Source organism: Toxorhynchites rutilus, chromosome 3 (assembly GCF_029784135.1).
Source record: "Toxorhynchites rutilus septentrionalis strain SRP chromosome 3, ASM2978413v1, whole genome shotgun sequence".
NCBI classification, from domain to species: domain Eukaryota; kingdom Metazoa; phylum Arthropoda; class Insecta; order Diptera; family Culicidae; genus Toxorhynchites; species Toxorhynchites rutilus.
In genome coordinates, this window is record NC_073746.1 from 225,350,917 (window position 1) to 225,371,507 (window position 20,591).

Here is a 20,591-nt window from a genome sequence, read left to right on the forward strand (position 1 = left end):
TAAAGTCTCTCTAATTCAATACCTTCCTTCCTTCCTTCAGATGGAATAACGCGCTTTGAAAATAAAAATTATGAATGAAAATTTACTTTTATGTATTCATGTATTCCATGTAACAGAGAAACAAGTTATTTGCAAGTGATTGAAGCGAAATCTTGAACGAAAATGGTGTCTGAAAATAATATAAAATAATAGAAGTACCAAGAAATTTATAGTGATAGGGAATCGTAAGGGTTCCATTAGAATCAATGAAGAGTTCTGCGACTGAACCCACGAACGTTCGCTCGGTAAGGAAACGTAAATGTAACGCTAATGAAAACATAGGTTATATGTACTATAGACTACTGCTACTCTCTAGTAACATGCACTGTTGATTGCTCACCGAAACTGAAACACTGAGCTTAGCAAAACTAAATTTCCAACGTTTCCAAAAACAACGCTCCAAAGAACATTCACTCTTAATGCTGAAAAATACCTTCTTCACAATGGGCTTCAAATGCACAGCCCATTCAGTATAATCAGTTAAATAATGTATAAAATCAACACTTCGTACGTGTACACAACCAATCTCCACATAACTGTATGCAATTCAAAGCGGTATCTCCAGTTTGATATTTCTCTCCTGCTTTGCAATTGCCCGCCAGTGCAAGCTCTGCACTATGATCACTCCATCATAGTCTGTGAATGCATTCTAAGGTGAAAAGATATTGACTCCAAATAGAAACTGAGGTTGGACAGGGCGAGCACAATATTTATAGTGCTTCCACGACTATCCGATGACATGCCTCAACCACTGACCAATCTTGACTTCGATGGACTTTCAAAAATATTTATAGATTTTTGTGAATTCAGCAGTTTGCAGTTTTGAGCTATGGGAAAAGTTTCTGGGTCAATAAGTAACAAACATCACTCATTCGTCATTTATCTTTCGGAAGTGATTGTCATACCACTTCATTCAGTCGAGAAAGAGGCATTAACGATCGTAACGTTCTCGTTGCCGAAATTTTAAACTTACACAACAGTACAGATGTAGTAATAATTTCTCTTTACACTCTTTACCAGACGGCATGAGAATCGACTCAATTCCTCCACCGGACGAAATGATGAAACTGATGGACAATTTGGGCAGCCATGAGCTTTACTTTCTTCGGCAAAGTTGCTCATTTTACTCTCACTTCTGTGTCAATGAAAATTAGGGTGGGCCAAAAATCAGAGAAATAGAAAAACCAACTTTTATATTTGCAGAGTTAGCGGTATAAAGTCTTCGACACTATCTGGAAATCCGCCTCAATCACGCCAATCCATAAGTCCGGGTCACTTAACGATGTAGAAAACTATCGTGGGATCTCCATTCTAAGCTGTCTGCCGAAGATCTTCGAAGGAATGGTACACGATGTGCTCAACCAGGCTACGAAATGCATAATCTCTGCCGACCATAATGGTTTCATGAAGAAAACGCTCGAATACAACCAACTTGTTAAGCTTCGTATCGACTTTGGTGGACAAAATGGAAAAGCGGCAGCAAGTCGATGCTGTTTATGTTGACTTCGCCAAAGCTTTCGACAAAGTGCCACACATACTAGCTGTTGAAAAGTTCTAGAGAATAGGACTTCCAGAGTGGCTGACACGACGGATCCTTTTCTACCTTACTGGGCGCAGTTCCTTAGTGAAAATTGGTGATGTATTATCCAACTCGTTCCCGATACATTCCGGAGTACCCCAAGGCAGTGTCTTGGGGCCCTTGCACTTCGTTCTGTTCATCAACGTTGTATGCAGACGATCTCAAGTTTTATCGAGCAGTTCAAACATCGGACATCGTCATGATTCTGGAATAGTGCAGTTTGAATGGAATGGAAGTCAGTATCAGCAAATGTTGCGTGATCTCATTCAGTCGCTCACGAGCACCGATTGTCTTCGACTACAAAATGGCAACAACGAGTACCGTGAAGGATCTGGGGATTCTCGTACACACTGTGTGCCCATGAGCGTCTGCGGGATAATCGGAGACCGCCTGGATCCGAGCGGTGACTGCCTGCTGAGGAGATGGGTGAAAATTACAACATGATCGCTAAACTGATGATGCCCGTGTTGCCAGAACTGAGCATACCACACATCTTCTCTCTTCTCCGAAAAAAAAAAGAATTGAATAAAGAAAAGATGAAAAAAAACAAATGAATGTGGATTTGTTTCAGTACGTAAAAAAAATTGATCCACTTTTGGAATGTATGAGCTAATTGATGAGTTCTAAATGATAAAATATTGTGTCAAATTCTGTTTTACTATTGGCGGTATTTGTTTAAAAATATTTATTATTCCGGAGAAATTATTGAAGAGAAGAAGGAAAACAATTATGTGATGTTATATTGTGCTTAATAATTTTTTTTAAATTTTAAAAATAAAAAAGGAAACTCTTCACTCTTTTTAAAAGAGTGAAGTGCTTAAGTATCTGGCCATTCACACGTAACTATTGAGGTAGCCTGGAATTTCTTCTTCCTCATTGGCCGTTCGGACTAATCCGTTTGATCTTCGAAAATGTTATTTCGGAATGGAATTTGTGTCTTCGGAATGGGATCTGTGTCGCTTTCGTCGCGAAGATTTATCATTCCTGTCGAGCCATCTATGGGGCGCCAATCGCTCACTTTCTTTGTTTGTGTTACATGGCGTTTCACGGTTTGTCCTACACTGTCATTTAGCACTAGGCTACCGTTCCGTTCTTTTATCACCGTATATTTTTTAGATGGAATCGGGATTCCCATTTTCCACGGGTTTGACGTTCAATATTCACTCTATCACCCACCTTCACATTACATTTGCGTGCTCCTCGACGAGCGTCTTCAAATTTTTTTCGCGCGAATTTTTTATCCCTCTGATCAGGTAGATTATCATCGATTGTTACTTTAGTGTAATCTAGAAGTAGGAGTGCCCGTCTTATCTTTCGCCCTTTCATTATTTCTTCTGGAGGCAGCTTAGTTACCGAGTGTGCAGCAGCTGCGGCTGCCATCGCCTTGTTGATTAGCTTCATGCAACTTTCTACTAGTCCATTTTGTTGAGGAAATAGCGGCGTTGAGAAAATCGTATGTATTCCACGCTTAGTGCAGTAGTTTCGATACTCTTCTCCATTAAATGGTGGTCCGTTGTCGGTTTTAATAATACGAGGGAATCTGTGTTCGTCGAAGACACTTGTTAAAATTTTCTTGGTGTTATCGAAACTTGTTGTTTGCACTGGTTTAGCAATTATGTACCGTGAGCGATAATCGACGATCACTAATATGGAAACTCCCCCAAATCTTGCATAAGGTCCGTTGAAGTCAAGAGCAATTGTTTCCCATACGGACTTAGGAACAAAGATTCTTTGCATAGGGGTTGGCTTCTCCGATTTCCCATTCGTGGCGCAAATTTCGCACGATTTTGCCCATTCTTCAGCATCTTTCCTCATTTCAGGCCACCATACCCGTTTTCTCAGAATACTCAAGAATTTGGCGACAGACGGATGTCCTCCATGTGCAATCGATAGGGTTTTATTACGTAAAGCCGATGGTATTATTACGCAACCTGTTTTTGTCAGTAAACCATTTCGAAACACCATGTTGTCTTTTAACGCTTGGAATTTCTTCAGCTCAACGCACCATGAACTTGTCTGGAGGGATTCAATGACTTGTACAAGCACGTCGTCTTCCTGGGTAGCCTTCATCACTTCTTTCTCAGTTAGGAATTCTACAGCATTAGCTTCTAACTGTGCAATTTCCCAGGGACTAGTATCATCTTTGAAAGGACCGTCGTTACCTACGTATAACTTGGATGATGAATCTGCGATGTTTTCACGTCCACGGATGTATTCAATATCGAAATCGTATGTACTAAGTCGAAGAGCCCAACCATCTGCACGCGTCAGCGCCCTCTTGGAGTTGGAGCCCATACCGCTGCCAATGCTTCTCTTTGATTTTGCGGGACGACTTATTGTACGCTTAGAACCATCTATGTTTTCCTGGGCTAGAACTGCTCCCACTGCAATTGGGGAAGCATCAGTATAAAGGATAGTCCTATCTGTTTCACAAAAGTATCCCATTGACTCCGTGTAGTTAATGATACGATCTTTCAATAATTCAAAATGTTTTTGTTGCAAAGGTCCCCAATTCCATGATTTAAGCGAAATTACCTCCCATAGTGGATTTGCTATGTCAGCAAAATTCTTTATATATGGGCTGACGAATGATGCAAGTCCTAAGAAACTTCTTAGTTCCGATGAAGTTGCAGGCGATCTGAATCTGCGTATATCTCTGATTTTAGCAGAATCGATATGGAAACCATGCTGGTCGAGTTCGTGTCCAAGAAATTTAATGTGCGTTCTATCGAATTCACATTTTGATGAATTCACAGTTGAGTTGTTTTTTCTGAGAATTTCCAAAATCTTTGTAACTGTTGTGCGGAGTTCAACGAGGCTCTTAGCGTAGGCCAATATGTCATCTATGTATACAATAACGTTTGGCAAATTTCCTAATATTCTCGACATCTCTCTCTGGAATATTTCGGGCGCACAATTTACACCGAACATAAGTCGTGTGAATCTATACATCCCTTTTTCGGCCAGAAATGTTGTTAAGTCTCTAGATTCCTTACTTAGATCCAAATGATAGTACGCATTCGTTAAGTCTAGTTTTGTGAAAACTTTAATCCGCTGAGCTTGACCCTCATTTCATCAATAAGTGGAAGCCGGAAGTACTCTCTCTTTATTGCTCGATTTGGAGCCCTCATATTTACTACTAGGCGGTAATCACCTTCACCTTTAGGCACAGCGGACATACCACTTATCCAATCGGGGGCGTTCGTAACCTTTTCGATGATGCCTCGGTCTTCCATTTCCTGTAATATATCTCTAGCGCTCTGACGATAGGCAGATGGTATGTTAAAATAAGCATGTTTAACGGGTGGAACAATTTTATCGACGCTGAATTTCACTAACACATTAGGCATTTTTGGAAATTTTTCCAGATTACTCCTCCTGTCGCAGTTGTTAACGGCTGAGCCTACCTCGAGAAGTTTGAGGTCACTTGCCGTCGATCTGCCCAGAAGTGATCGACGACCTTGGTCAACAACGTAAAAATTTGCTAGCACTACAGGATACTTAAAATCATCTACTTCTATCTCTGCAGTAAATCTACCAGAAATAGTCAAAGAAGTATCCGAGGCGTATGAATATCATCGTCGTTAGAAGAACAAACTTTTTGCAGCTTTGCGATGCCAGAGATGTATTCCTTCTCCAAAAACTTCCAATCATCACCTCATCAGTTAACATTATACGTCTGATCCTGAGTCGATTAGAAATATAATTGGGCTTGATAATCCTATTCTGCAGCTCATCAAGACGTCGTTAAGTGTGAGCGTATTAACCTGTTCGAACAATATTGAGAAAAGAAAGTGAACGATATGCCGATTGTACTAGATGATGCATTTTATATTCCATTTATTTCTGTTTTTATAAATACAATTTCTTTACTCATCCCATACCTGTTTCACGCCTAACTGCGCTCCAGGATAGCTATTTTTTTCAATGTCGTGGGTACTCTTTTTCCTGCAGATGGATGCGAAATATCCACGTTCACCACATGCATAACAATTATTGTTAGCTGCAGGACACGATCCAAATTGGTGAATTGATTTGTTGCACTTTGAGCACCGTGATCTCCGACCCCGGTTGCTAGCTTGTTCATCAGTTTCATTTCTTCTCTTCCGGTCTTCCGGTTCCGGTGTGTAACTTCGTTTACCCCGCATTCGCCAGTGTTGCCTTTGATTATAATTTCGTTTTATTGCCAATGTGTTTGTATGCTCCACTTGTGTTGTTTCCGCTGCATATGCTTCGCTACATGTTCCAGATTAGAGTATGTAGTCGGTGTCATAATTAAAGGTTCTTGCTGCCTTCACAAGTTCCTTGTCTCTCATTCCTTTTAACAACTGCGCAAGTACGAAGCGTTTAGTATCTGAAGCGCTATAGCCACTCAAGTCGACTTTTTCGGTCAACCTAGCGAAAACCGACAACACTGGTTGACCTGGTTCTTGTTTCATATTTGTGAATGATTCGTGTTCGGCCGTTGAATCAATAATTGATTGTAGGTATTTCTCAATGTTGTTATCCAGTCTCGGCCTTAAATTGGCCGCTTTAACTATACCACCGAGTTTCTTCCCAAGTGCAATAAAAAGCATCAACGATCTTCGGACTGGGTCGACTGCGTTGGAAAGTAACGCTGTGATCTCAAATTTGTCTTTGAATCGCCGTCACTCTTCCCACATTTTATTTGAGGGAATATCACTTGGAAACATCTCGATGTTATCCAAACGAGTAGTTCCAACATTTTCTAGTGGACGTAATGCCACGTTATGCCAATTGTCATCTCGTTCATAGGACACTGAGTATTGAGGTTGGGCACGGTTCAGATATTGTCTTACCTCAGCTAGATCTTGCCCAAACTGTTTCAGTTTTTTATTGAAAGCAGAACCAGCTTCATTTTCGCTCATGTTGTTCGGAGACAATTGTGTGATCGTATCAGCAGAATAAATATTTTCACAAACATGCTCCTCATCGTTCGACATTCCTTTTTGAAAAGCATCTTCCACAATCGTCTTCTCTCCGGTTTCAAGCTCGCTCCTGTCGTGCGATTCATCGTTGAAAACCGGAGCTCTAGCATAGCGCCCTGGACTATACTAGAGATGTGCCATCCGCTCATGAGCTGTTCCGAAGAATCGACTCTTTGAAGTGAGTTGACGCGAAACAGCTCGCAAAAAAAATCAAACAGCTCTTCAGCTCACTTTGATGATGATGAAGGAGAGAAAAGAGCTGTAGAATTGAAGAGAGTGTGTGAGCTGTAATATTCAAATGAATTGACCGTCTCTCGCTCTCCGTGTTATGATATCAGTTCAGTTTCATTTGTTCCTTGTCTTTTCAACTGTTATATTCGGGTTGACGGAATTGGGCTTTGTTTTAGGGGGCGCCAAAAATAATAATTGACTTTCAGGCAGAATGAGCACGTTTTTAAAATTCAAATTATGAATGAAAATTAAAATCTGTGTATTAAATTAGTCTAAAACACTTTGTTTGTAGGCGTTGAAAAAATCTCAAAAAATTCTTCTTGAAGACAATTTTATATTATAATGAAAAGTCTCAGTAAAAATATCGGAAATGTATAGACCAAATTGAAAGTCGCCACCAGATGTCGACTCTGACAACTGAGCTGAAGAGCTGTTCATAAAGAACAGCTCTTCTAGATGAGCTGAGCTGATCTGAGCTGTTCATCATGATGAGCTGGATTGCACACCTCTAGACTATACATTTTGTTCCGCTCGTACGCGTATTCTGATAATATTTATGTTTATATTATTTATACATCTACCAACTTTTGGAATGATAATATAGAAATTTACCTGGTTCGATGTTTAAATAAACAAACAAACTATGAACAAACTATGAAAAATTTAATAAAACCAAGTTTTTCGAAATCCCAAACTTACTCCGCTGAAAGTTTGCGCATAAATGTCTATCAAAATGGCGCATTTGGGTTTTCTGAACGATTCTTCCCATTTTTAAGCTTGAGCAACGATATTTCAACCAGTGCTAGCAGATGTGTTTATTTTTTCAGTGTATGAAATAAATTTTCAATGCATTAACTCTTTTTTTATCTCGAGCCTTGATTTTTTTTGCTCTTTCTATTTATTTTGATTGCACGGTTGTCCCGTTCCGCACTTACATTAAAATCATTTCAATTCGTCTTTTTGTTTTGTGTGGTCATCTGGATCCACGTGCGCATCATTATCTTTCTACCCTCCATACGGTCGTCCTGAGCCGTATTTGTTCTGCGCGGTCCGATCCGCAAATCATTTTATTTCCATTTTTACACAGCACGGGCGTACCGATCCGCACTTTTATCATTATAATTTTTCCCATATGGTCGTCCCTAGTCGTATCTGTTTGTGCGGTCGTTCCGATCCGCATTTTTTTTTTGACGTAGAACTACGTCTTTCATTAAGGGTGTCAAATCAGAAAACAGGTCACGTTTTTATGAAATAAAGTTAACGTTAATAACTATTTTCGCCGCGAACGGATTTTGGCGATTTACATACTAAACGAATCGTTAATTGCGTGAGATTTGTTTAATATGCCATACAACAGAATCCCCTGGTTAGTAAATGGTTAAAATTCATGAAAACTTTAAGTGTTTCTATTTTCCCATACATTTGTTCTGTCCATTTGAGTGCTTTCCCGAACAGAGATATCAATAACGAGCAACTTATCGACGACCAACGGAGGGGAAATCGTAGGATTTAAAGTCTCCGTGAACAAAGGAAAAGAAGAAGAATGAAGGGGAATACTTGCCTAGAGTATAAACAGTGGATCTCGCTGATGCAAACTTTCATTCGGCATCGGACTGTTGAGTAATCCAGTTCACTTTGCTTTCGCTGCGCTTCGATCTAAGATTGGACCCCACCAGTGGTAATCCAACTTGGAAATCGTCGTTTGATTTTTCTGTTCGTTTTTCGCGTTATTCGTATCGTATGTTCTTCTTTCCGCATCATAAATTGGACGCTTCGCGTAGTGTGCGATGAGCAAGAATAAGAGGAAGGCAGACTCGAGCCTTGCAAAAAACGAACGCATTGCCAGGGGCAATAAAATTTCGAGGTAAGCGTCATCTAATGATGCACGCGGTGTTGGTGCCGTGAAGCCGTTGTATGCTGATTGACCTGCCAACACTAGCGAGCAGACGAGTACTTCTTCAATGACTACTCGTCTTTGATATCTTAACAGATCACATCAACTGCGCAGATATATTAGCGAAACTTCGCTTCAACACACTTCTTCGAGTGACGCGGCAAACACAATTTTTTCGCAGGTCGAATCATCGCAACATCTTTGGTATGAACAATCCACTGGACGTCTGCTGTAGCAAGTTCAACGAAGTGTTTGATTTGTTTGACTTCGGTGCATCAAAAAATGTGTTTAGGCTTAGACATAGTAGGTAAAAATATCTGTACGATTTTTATGTCGAAGATAATAAATAAAATAAATTGACATAGTTGTAGATCAAGTAATTTTAAACAATTTCTAAAAAAACTTTTTTATAACTCATAAATTGACCAACTTAGAGCAGTTTTGCCAAATTAACTTAGGGCGAGTCACAAAAAAAAACAGTTTTTCATTCTAGTATTTTCAAATCAAATTTCTCGACAAAGGTGTCTCCAGATGACTGTTAGAACTTTGGAGAACGCAACTTTTCACGATGAAACATCGCCGATATCTTTTATCATTGGAGAGTAATCATCATTTTAAGTTCAAAAATTTGCATTTTTTGAACGTTGATATTTCCGGTAGGGACAAGCATAAAAAATATCTTTTAGCAGCATTTGAAAGGACAAACATTGCTGTCTATTGTGCAAAAAAATGGATATAGACTATTTTTTAAACTTACATAAACTTCATTTAAAGTTGCACATTTTTTCGACATTCTAAAGCCTGACATAATCGAAAATAGTACATCTGGAAATTCGAACAGTCGTATCTCAGCAGTTATAGGCTAGTTATTCTTTCTTTCGATGTTTACATTCATTTTTGCACCAGGTGATTAAGCCCGTGCATGAGCTCAACATTGCAAATCAAAAGCTTGTATTTGACAAAAGAAGATCAAATCGAGCTAGTGCAAAGTTTGTGATTTTTGGTCATGTTTATGTATGCCAGTTTGGTAAAGATTGATAGATCAATGCTTTGCTTTGATATACCATATACGAAATACGAAAAATGCTCTGCCAAATTTCATTTAATAACAATACTTGTTTCCAAATTGCGAATAGTAACGACTGTCTGCATTTGACAGCAGCTTCTTTGGCCGCATTTGACGTTAGTTTTTCTCACTTTGCCAATCTCATCATAGATCGGTGCAGTCTTTCGAGTGATTGTTTATTGCTACCGTTCAACATGGCCATGAAGCTTATGAGTTATTTTTTTTTTAGAAATTGCTTAAAATGATTTGATCTTCAATTATGTTGAAGACCTTATACCGCTAACTCTGCGAATAAAAAAGCTGGGTTTTCTATTTCTCTGATTTATTGCCTTTTCACCGACACGAAAATGAGGGTATAACTATAATGAGAAACCGTACCGAAGAAAGTATAGTTCTAAAACTAGAAAAATTGGTCGAGAAGCTCATATTCGCCCAAATTGTCCATCGGTACCACTGTGCACTGTATATATTCCATTCTTGCTTTGTATCGAGCAAAACAGCTGTCTGTTAGCTGAGGCGAGATTGAGACATGAATAATGATGAAAAATTTTCGATTTTCCTAATTTCCTTTGCTCCCCCTTGGAAGATTTTGGAGAATCAAAAAATAGAAACTTTGAGCGCTTTGAGGCACCTCTAAATCATGTCCGATTGAGCTGAAACTTTGCACAGATCATTTTTTTGGCCCAATAAATAAAATGTACATGGTCGGTTTTTGAATTTTGACATGACCTAATCTGAAGGTATAATTTCTGGTAAATAAGGCGGAGAGCACGTCTGAGTCAAATTGTAACAATATTTGCCAGATTGTCAAACATACATAAGGTTTTACATTGGAACTCGGCGCCTTTCCTATTGGCTATTTATAGACGTTTTTCCTAGATTCTCGCCTTTAACACCTTCGTCGCCCCGTCACCCAGATATGTGTGACACTTTCCTCGTTCAAATTGAATAGAATTTTTGAAAGAAATTGGATAGCATGGGCACCTGAATGTAACTATAGGATATGTAGAAAAATAATAAATCATAACCATATTATTATAATGTTTATACTATACTTTTTATTAATTTATAGTTTGTGCTGGAGTTTTTTGCGAAACCCATGTAATATGACTTTAGCATATGTTATTGTTGTCAATTCGTCTTCAAATTAAAAAAAAATATTGCTAGATCATGTAAAAGTTGTCTACAAACTAAGTTTTGTCTTCATTTAATAATTTATCCGCAAGTTGGGCTCCGCAAGAAACCTAAAAATGTCGCGTTGGGCGACGAACGTGTTAATGCACTTGGTTGTGGCTAATCGCTATAGTCGCTGGAATGCTGGAATTTATGGACTGGTTGCTTGGTAGAATCTCACAATATAGAATTCGTTTCCAATCTCACCAGACACATTGCATGACTTTATTCAGGTGTGAACCGGGCTTGGGGGATGATTTCTCTAGATTTATTTTCACTCAACATTTTTCATCATCCATCACGATTTGCCTCTAAAACGAATTGTTTTCGATGCGTTTAAAAGGCGATTTGCGTAAACAAGTTCCACCAGATGTTCATGGACGGTGATTTTAGATATCTATAGTGAATCTGGTAATTCACGGGTCGTGTTCCGAGGATTATTTTTGACTAACGTATCGATCAGTGGCGGCGCAAACTTTTCAAACAAACCAATGTTTTCATGTTGTACTAGAATACTGTTATTTTTTTAGCACTGACATGTGTGTACCCGTTCGTTTGAAGTTTGTACCAATATACACGTTGAATAAATTTCAAATTTACAACCGTTCTCGTTGTTTTGTTGTTGATCCAGCCGCTGCTGTTGTTGAATAAGTGTGCACAGTTATCATGTCTCAATTTCTTTGAACACCGTTTAAGAAGTAGGTCATAATAAGGATTCACCAACGTCTAATTGGTACAACTTAACGAATATTTCAATGCAAGAAACTTTACGAAATTTCTTTTCTTAATATTCGAACCGTACAATTCTCTCATAAAGTATGACAGAATAACAAGTTTGTTGAATTTGTTATTAGCTAATTAGTATTCTTAATAATCTATTTCTCGCACACAAACCTGATATCCTTTCTCACTCAATCACTTTTTATCACTTATTGCACATCGGCGAGGTATAATTCACCACACTCAATCAGGCCCGCGTACGTTTGTATATCCTTTCCGTTCGCGATACCGCGAGCAATTGACCTGCTCTTCGACAGGCGGTAACACTTATCCGCTGCGACCAAAGGGGTCGTTATTCCGTGCTCGCCCTTTTGCCTAGCGTCATGACATGAGGCCAACTCCTAAGTTGCATTGGGTGTTGAATAGTATAACCAATCATACGCGTACTACCAGATCCATGCCGCGCGCTATTCATTTTTCATATTTGCGAGGGAATGGACTGGGACCTGTCAGTGTTGCCGGGGATCCCATTAAATCGACTACACTAATGAGGTATTGCAAACATAAAAGATAAATAATTGTTATTTCTGCAGAGATTCAGGATTCATTTCTTGCAGTGTCCATAGTTATTGGGAACGGAAATTTTCACATACAATTGGGATAATTATACTTATTCGCAATATTTTACTGGCACCAATGCCTGCGATGCGCATATTCAGACGCTATCGGAAAAGTAGGTGTGGTTTGGTCTTCTCGCCATCGACGTTGACTTTTCGCCCCTTGGTTATGTAGTTTAAAATAACAAGAGGAATATGCAACTGACGTCCATAAGACAACAAGAACGAACGAGAGATGAAGAGATGGCGAAAGAGAGAGAAAGACAGAAAGAGTGCAAGGGAACTGCCTGATCTTTTGGGTGTTGCTCACACGCAGTTAAGATAGGTGCAAAGTGTTCACTATATGGCACATTATTTCTGGCGACTTCCAAATTGGTGGTTTCGGTTTTATATACATAATGAAAATCAGAATTAGGAATTACAAAGTTCAAGGATAACCAAAATTTTCTTAAAGATAATAACATAAATGACTCATTCATAGAAATGTAAGATGATGTCGAAATGTGCTAATAACAACTTTCAACGATCGCTTTGCTGAAGCGGTTTAAACGTTGTGTTAACACCATCACGCTCCTCCTCTTTTCAGAGATTATTACTATTTCCACGGAGCAGCAGAATTCATATTTCATTTACAGATTAAGTGAAAATGCGTTGAACAAATGAGGTGAGATACGAAAAAAACGATCGTAAAAGTTTTGAACATCATAAGGAATATGCAGTTCACTCAAAAATTCTTTTAAATGCTATATTTTTATCACTGAGAACATTTGAGAATATGAATATGAAAACACGAATATAATATCACAGATATGTCTCACTTGACGATCCGTGTGAAAGAAAAAGATTTTATTCTATAATTAGATATACAATCTATATAAATAGAAATGTAAGGCAAAATCTATTGGTAAGCGGAAAACCCGAAGAAGGGATGGTCCGATTTTCGCCTCCTTTATTTTGTTGTATTCGTCTCTTCCCGTAGATTAATATAGAGGAGAGAAAGATCGGAAAATTCGGAAAATTGAATTCCCGTATGTTCTGCAATTAGCTAAGCGTTGTTAGTCCATTTGATGTTGGCGCGAACGAAATTGATTTTTGTTCGAAAGTGGAAAAGGATTTTCAGACGGAATAACGCATTCCTATATTTTCTATCTATATAAACAAAAATGGAAGGCCAAATGTGTTGGTGTGTCCTAAACCCGAGGAAGGAACGGTCCGATTTGAGCTGTCTTTATTTTGTAATATTCTCTGTATCAAACATGTATTCCATGCAACGGAGAATCATGTTGTTTCCAAACGCTTGAAGAATCTTGAACGAGAATTGTGTCTGAAAATATTTTTTTATTATAAGGACGATTTTTTGTAGAAGTACTATACAATTTATAGTAAAAGGAAATTGTGAAGGGTCAAAGGGTAATCAATCAATGAAGAGTTCAGTGATTGGACTCACTAACGTTCACTTAGTAAGAAAAAGTGGATGTTTGAAAGTATTCAAATCAAAAAATCTATTTTGGGCGGGACGAAGTTCGTCGGGTCAGCTAGTCTATCTATCTATCTATCTATCTATATATATAAAAATGGAGTGATGTCTGTCTGTCTGTCTGATTCTTATAGACTCGGAAACTACTGAACCGATCGACATGAAAATTGGTATGTAGGGGTTTTTGGAGCCGGGGAAGGTTTTCGTGATATTTTGAGACCCCTCCCCCCTCTCTAAGGGGGGACTGCCATACAAATGAAACACAAATTTCTGCATTACTCGGAAATTAACCAAGCAAACAAAACCAAAGTTGGCATGTGAAAGTTTTAGGGTGCAATAAATGTTTCTATGATGGTTAGACAGTCCTTCCCCCTCTCAAAGGGGGGGCTGCCATACAAATGAAACACAAATTTCTGCATTACTCGAGAATTAATCAAGCAAATGAAACCAAATTTGGCATGTGGAGGTTTTAGGATGCAATAAATGTTTCTATGGTGATAAGATACTCCTTCCCCCTCTATTAGAGGGGGCTGCCGTACAAATGAAACACAAATTTTTGCATTACCCGAGAATTAATCAAGCAAATTAAACCAAATTAGGCATATGGAAACTTTAGGGTGCAATGAATGTTTCTATGGTGGTTAGATACCCCTCCCCCCTCTCTTAGGGGTGGCTGCCATACAAATAAAACACAAATTTCTGCATTACTCGAGAATTAATCAAGTAAATGGGCGGGACGAAGTTTGCCGGGTTAGCTAGTAAATAATAAAAATCTACACCCCTGGCCATGACAAGTACACTGGAGTCGCTTTTTGCGCGGGGGATACGTGCCGCGTAAAAGAAAACCGCGTAAATTCCAAAATCCGTTTAAAAAAATCGCGTAAATTCCGAAATCCGCGTAAAAAAAACACGTAAATTCCAAAATCCGCGTAAAAATAAATCGGGTAAATTTCAAAATCCGTATAAAAATCTAACAAACAGTGAATTATAAATTAAAAATGCAACCCATATTCTAACAATTGATGACTTGTTTTCAGCTACTAATCAGATACAATACAATATACAATACAAAGTTATTTCGTGAAAAGTCACACCAATAAGCACATAGAATTTGTACGCGACTGATACGTGCTGCGTAAAAAAAACCGCGTTAATTCCGAAATCCGCGTAAATTTTAAAATAAAACCGCGTATAAAAAAAACAGCGTAAAAAGCGACTTCATTGTATATTATATTAAAAAAAATCATGATTTTGAATAAAAGTAACCGGTTATTACTAAAGGTATTATCTAACAAAACAAGTCACTATGGAAAAATCCATGTTATAGAATCATTCTTGTTTTTTATGTTCATTATTTCGTTATACTATTTTTTTCATTTCTGTACTGGGGTGTAAAATGAAAGTCTCGAAAACGAGGGGGTTACGTTCGGAGTACAAAGTTTTGAGCGTTAATACCTCTCTGCCGGATGAACGAAGTGGTATGAAAATAACATTATTTAAAATATAGAAGATCTACGAGAGATATTTTTTTACTTATTGGCCATAACAATTTGTTTCAATAGCTCAAAACGGCTTCGGAAGCTAATTATTTAAATCATTAGAAATAGCGATAGCTTCTTGAAATTATAAGAGGAGATATAACCCACTCCTAGTTTTTTTTTCGTTTTGGTGGGAAAAGCTGCAGATTTGAATAACGACATCCTTCAACAACTGGAAGATCAGGGTGTAACTTTCATGAAGTCCCTTTCGCAGGCTATCGACCCATCTAACCATGTCAGGAGCAAATGAAGGAATTCAGGTTTTGTTCAGAAAGCAAAACAAAATCCGTATCCATAGGGTTTGTAGACAACTCTTTGGGCTTATGAGAACAACATGATTTTGCTAAGAATCTACAATGTAATATATTTAGAACTGTTTAAGGCAGTATTCAAGTCTAGAAATTTGAAAAAAATCATTTTTTCTTCATATTTCTGTAGTTTAGGCATTCAAGAATATACCCTAGAAAGGACTTATCGAAAATCCTATTATTTATCGAGCTAGAGTCATTTTAGTGATGTGGTATATAACCTGGTACGGCCATCATAATGAACGTCAAACACGTTTTTCTCGAAATTAGTTTTTTTTTTCAAACTGGCGTACTACTGAATCGATTCAACAAAACAGACAGCTTGAACCAAATTATGAAAATTGAAATAAACCGTTTCATATATCAAATCATTTTTAACGCAACTGTTACCATATACAATTTTATACTTACACTTGTGCTAAATTTTTCACAATACACGATCGGTCATTGATATGAAATTTCACGGAACAACCAACATTAAAGTTCCAAATTAAAATTTTATTTGCTAGAATTAATCGTATCACTCACCTTACTTGCAATACAAAAATGCCCCCGACTTGCATATATTTGCAATGCCGATTTCCTCCGGGCACCTTGGTTTTGATATCTCTGTTAGGGAATACATTTCGGTAGGAACAAAAGCTCCCCCTGCTTTTATGTATTTGCAATGCCGATTCTCCCAGGTAGTTTGGTTTATATGCCTCTGTTAGGGCCCGCTACAGGTGTCGTCATTTTCAACCAATCAGAAGTGGGTATTTCCGTTAAGATAGGGATTGAAATTTTTCAATTGTTCGATAGTTAGTTTCATGACATATATTATTTTCTTCAATATAAAAAAATGTTATGGAGTACCGAAATCGATCGACGCAAAAATTTCGTCAATCCATCATGAAATGGCTGAGCAATAAGACAATTTTCACGATGTGCTCGATTTTCGATTTTCAATTTATACTCCAATATGTTCCCGAAAGACGTATCCTACGTCAAAACGTTTTGAACCGCATTTTGTCAAAAAAGATGTTTTTGACCTGTACGAGGTTCATGCGATAGCGGTATCTTTACTGATCCAGAATCTGTTCGAATTTTCTGTTTCAGATAACCAGAAGTGCTGGAATCGTGTCCGCTACAACTTTCTTTTAAACCCCATTACTTCATCAGCTTGTAACTATTCTAGTTATGAATATTTTTCCACCGTTCAATTTTTGTTTTATTGTTAAAAGATAGACGAATAAATGATTATATAATGGATAGTGAACATAATTATCCTTTTATTTTTACGGAGCTCGAAAAAACGTCCCAAATTCGGGTCTCTACACTAGAATACCCCCTTATTTTTTTTTGTCTTTATTTAAGAGACTTTCAGCCGTAGGCTGGTTCGTCTCTGTATACCCCCTTAATCTTTTTACGCATTTTTCGCAGTTCCAACTGATCACTGAGGGATTTTTCTGAGCTACATAGGTGTGTTGTTAAAAAATTGTCGCAAACTCGATGGAGTAGTCATTATAATGCTGTGAAACCAATTTATGGGCTGATCACAGCCACTGGAGTATTGTGCGACTCAAATACTGGATCAAGTGTATGGTCGCTCCTACCAGAAGCTCATGATTTAATACCTCTGTGTTATCTGTATTTCTGATGCGTTGTACTACATAAAGTAGATCTAGCGCAGAATATTTGCAAACCAAAGAATCAAGGATGGCGGCTGAACTTTTTTTGTGGAAGGTTGTGTGATGAACAAATCGTAGTCACTAGGCCACGTCAGCATGTCAATCAGCTACACTGCGTTTCACATCTATAGAACCACTAATTTTTTTCTGAGTTTCCAGAGATATGTAAGAAGTCGGTTGAATTGAAGTATATAGTGCAAGATATAACAACTATCTTCATCAAGAAGGCTGGCCATTCGAACTTTATTGCTGTGTTCAGGTGTGAAATATTTAAAAAAACAGAAATTCCAGTGTTTCATTATTATAGAACCAGATGGAAGAACTCTAACTCCTTTACAAAGTTAACGTCAATTTCACATGAATTACAATAAGTTTTGAATTCATAGGTCATCTTTAGTTCTCAATCAGTTCAAATAACCTTTTCGGGGTGGTTTTGACCAAGCTGAGCCATGTTGTAGTGTGTATTTCGTTCTACACAGAGGATACTGCTCGTTGAGGCTCTTCAAATCACTCATACTGCTTGTAAGCTGCATCTACTATTCGTTCGATCACTCCTCATAAGTTCTTGATAGGGTTTGATCTGGTTTACAAGCTGACCAGTCCAGAATCTGAAGCCCTTGTTCATCAAACCATGCCATGACTTTCCGGATTTTATGATCTGATGCCAAATTACCCAATTATCGCATTGTTTTTGATGTAAAAACAGCAGTAAATGATTCTGAAGTGCTTCTTTGCACTTCTGACTGTTCATTCGTGTTGAAGGTAAGATATCTGAACCAGGCCTTTTTGAGAAAATTCTTCCCAAACCATGAAAATTCATCTCCAAAACAGAGGGTCCAAAAACTAATGTGGAAGCTAATGCCATAGGTTTCACTATTTCAGGAAAACTTCTCTGATAAAAAGAAATTCAACTTGAATGGAATTTCTTTATATCTTTCAACTCGTAACTTTTCAGGTGGCAGTTTCATGATTTGAGGAAAATATTTTTAAGAAGACCTGGTTCAGATAGATATTCATCAATACAAATGCACAGTCAGAAGTGCAATGAAGTACTTCAGAATCATTTACTTCTGTTTTTGCATAAAAAAAACCGTGGGTAATTTGGCATCAATTCATAACATCCGGAAAGTCAAGGCATGGTTTATTGAATAGGGGCTTCAGATTCTGGAATGGTCAGCCTGTTTACCAGATCAAAAGCCTATCAAGAACTTATGAGGAGTGATCGTACGAATAGTACACCCAAAATTGATTTTTAGCTCATGTTTTGTCAACCCGATTTATTACATTAAATGATACATAACATAACATAAAATGCTATGACTCTCAAATACTGGTAGGCATTTGTATAATATACATGGTACAGCAATATAAGATTAATACGAGAGAGCGAAACAAAAGAGAAATAAGCTTTCCGCATACTTCACCACATGCACGGCCCAGACCGAGATAGATATTGCTCTCCTTCATGCGCTCCTTTTTTGCTCTCAGAAAACACTTTCAATCTTCATTTTATAATCAGCTGCAATATTATTATACATTTGCTGAACAACATCATTAGCCATGTGGATAGCGTAGTTGTGTAAAACAGTCTTGCGTCCTCGCCGGCCTTGATTCGATGTCCGTTGTCGTCGTTTGGATTTTTGTTTGTGCGATCCCAAAAAATATGAAAAACAGATGACAGATGACATTATTTGCCTATTTGACGCTTCAAGGCACGAAATGGCATGTTTTCTGTCGAAAACAACGCTAGTTTGGGTGTAGATGCAGCTTACAAGCAGTATGAGTGATTTGATGAGCTTAAACGAGCAGTATCCTCTGTGTAGAACGAGATACATACTACAACATGGCTCAGTTTGGTCAAAACCACCCCGAATAGGTTATTTAAATTGATGGGGAACTAAAGATGACAAATGAATTAGAAACTTATCGTAATTCATGTGAAACTGACGTTAATTTTGTATAGGAGTGAGAGTTTTTCCAACTGGTCCTATAGTTATGAAACACTGGAATTTCTGTTTTTTTAATGTTTCGTGCATGAACACAACAATAAAGTTCAAATGGCCAGTCTTTTAAATGAACATAGTTGTTATATCTTACACTATATACTTTAATTCAACCGACTTCTTACATAGTTGTGGCAATTTTTCATGGCTGTTCCATACGAAAGCAGAATAGAAACTGATGCTATTGGATTGCATCACGAGAACACCAAGTCAGGGGTGTGAATATTCCTTCGCTCGGACGCATTCACACGCAAACAATTATTCACGACAGTTTCATGCGAAAGCAGAACAGAAACTGATGCGAGTAAAAGTACTCACGCCTTGCATTTGTCCGCTATGGTTTCCCAAAAACTTATGCGAGCGAGCAAAAGAAATCCCAGCTTGCCATTATTCGCTGACGGTTTCTCCAGGTGCCTAGATTTTGCGTCCATGTTCGGGAACACATTGCGATCACCAATCATCATCAACAAGCTAGATTGTTATGATTTCAATAGCTTGCTTTTAAAGCAATTTTTAAGCTATTGAAACGTTCTTTGGGCCAATAAGTGACAATCATATAAATCGTTGACATTTTATCTTTCGGATCAAGTGATTATTATACCACTCCATTCAGCCGGTAAAGAGATGTTAACATTCAAAACCTTGCAATCCAGCGTCACTCTCTCGGTTCCGAAACTTTGAACTTACACCCCGGTACAGAAATGAAAGACGTAGTTCTACGTCAAAAAATCGTGGCCTGTTTTCTGCCTAAGGATGCCAACCAAAAGACGTTATTCCTACGTCAAAAGAAAAGACATTTGCCAATTGACTGCCACGAGAATTTTCGAGTGAGCTATTGGCGAAGGTGTATATAGGTCGTACGCAGAAATCAATTTTCTGACGAATCCAGTGCGTTTCATCCCTATTGTATGGTCGCCTTACTATCGAAACGGCGTTCAGTGAATCGAGGCGATTCAACGCAAATTTGATCGATGCGGTCTGCGAAATTTGCCTTGAACGATCCTTCAAATCTTCCAAATTACGAAGGACGAAGGTCAATTTTGTTCAGCCCGGTTGATAACAAACAAACAAATATTGATAGGATCCAACTAATAGTGTTCCCCACTGACAGTTCCGATCGAATATTTTTCCGATATTCGTCCCGGTTTCATCAGAAAAATGGTGAAACCGAGAGGCTGCATTTCTTATTTTAACAGTTCGACTTGAAAAGTTGATAAGGTTGACGCCGAGATGGCGCCTCTTGTAAAAATCTACTTGACTATCACAAAGCACCGTCTTTCAATAGATACGTGTCAAAATTGCACAGCAATCGGTCGATTGGTTCGTGAGT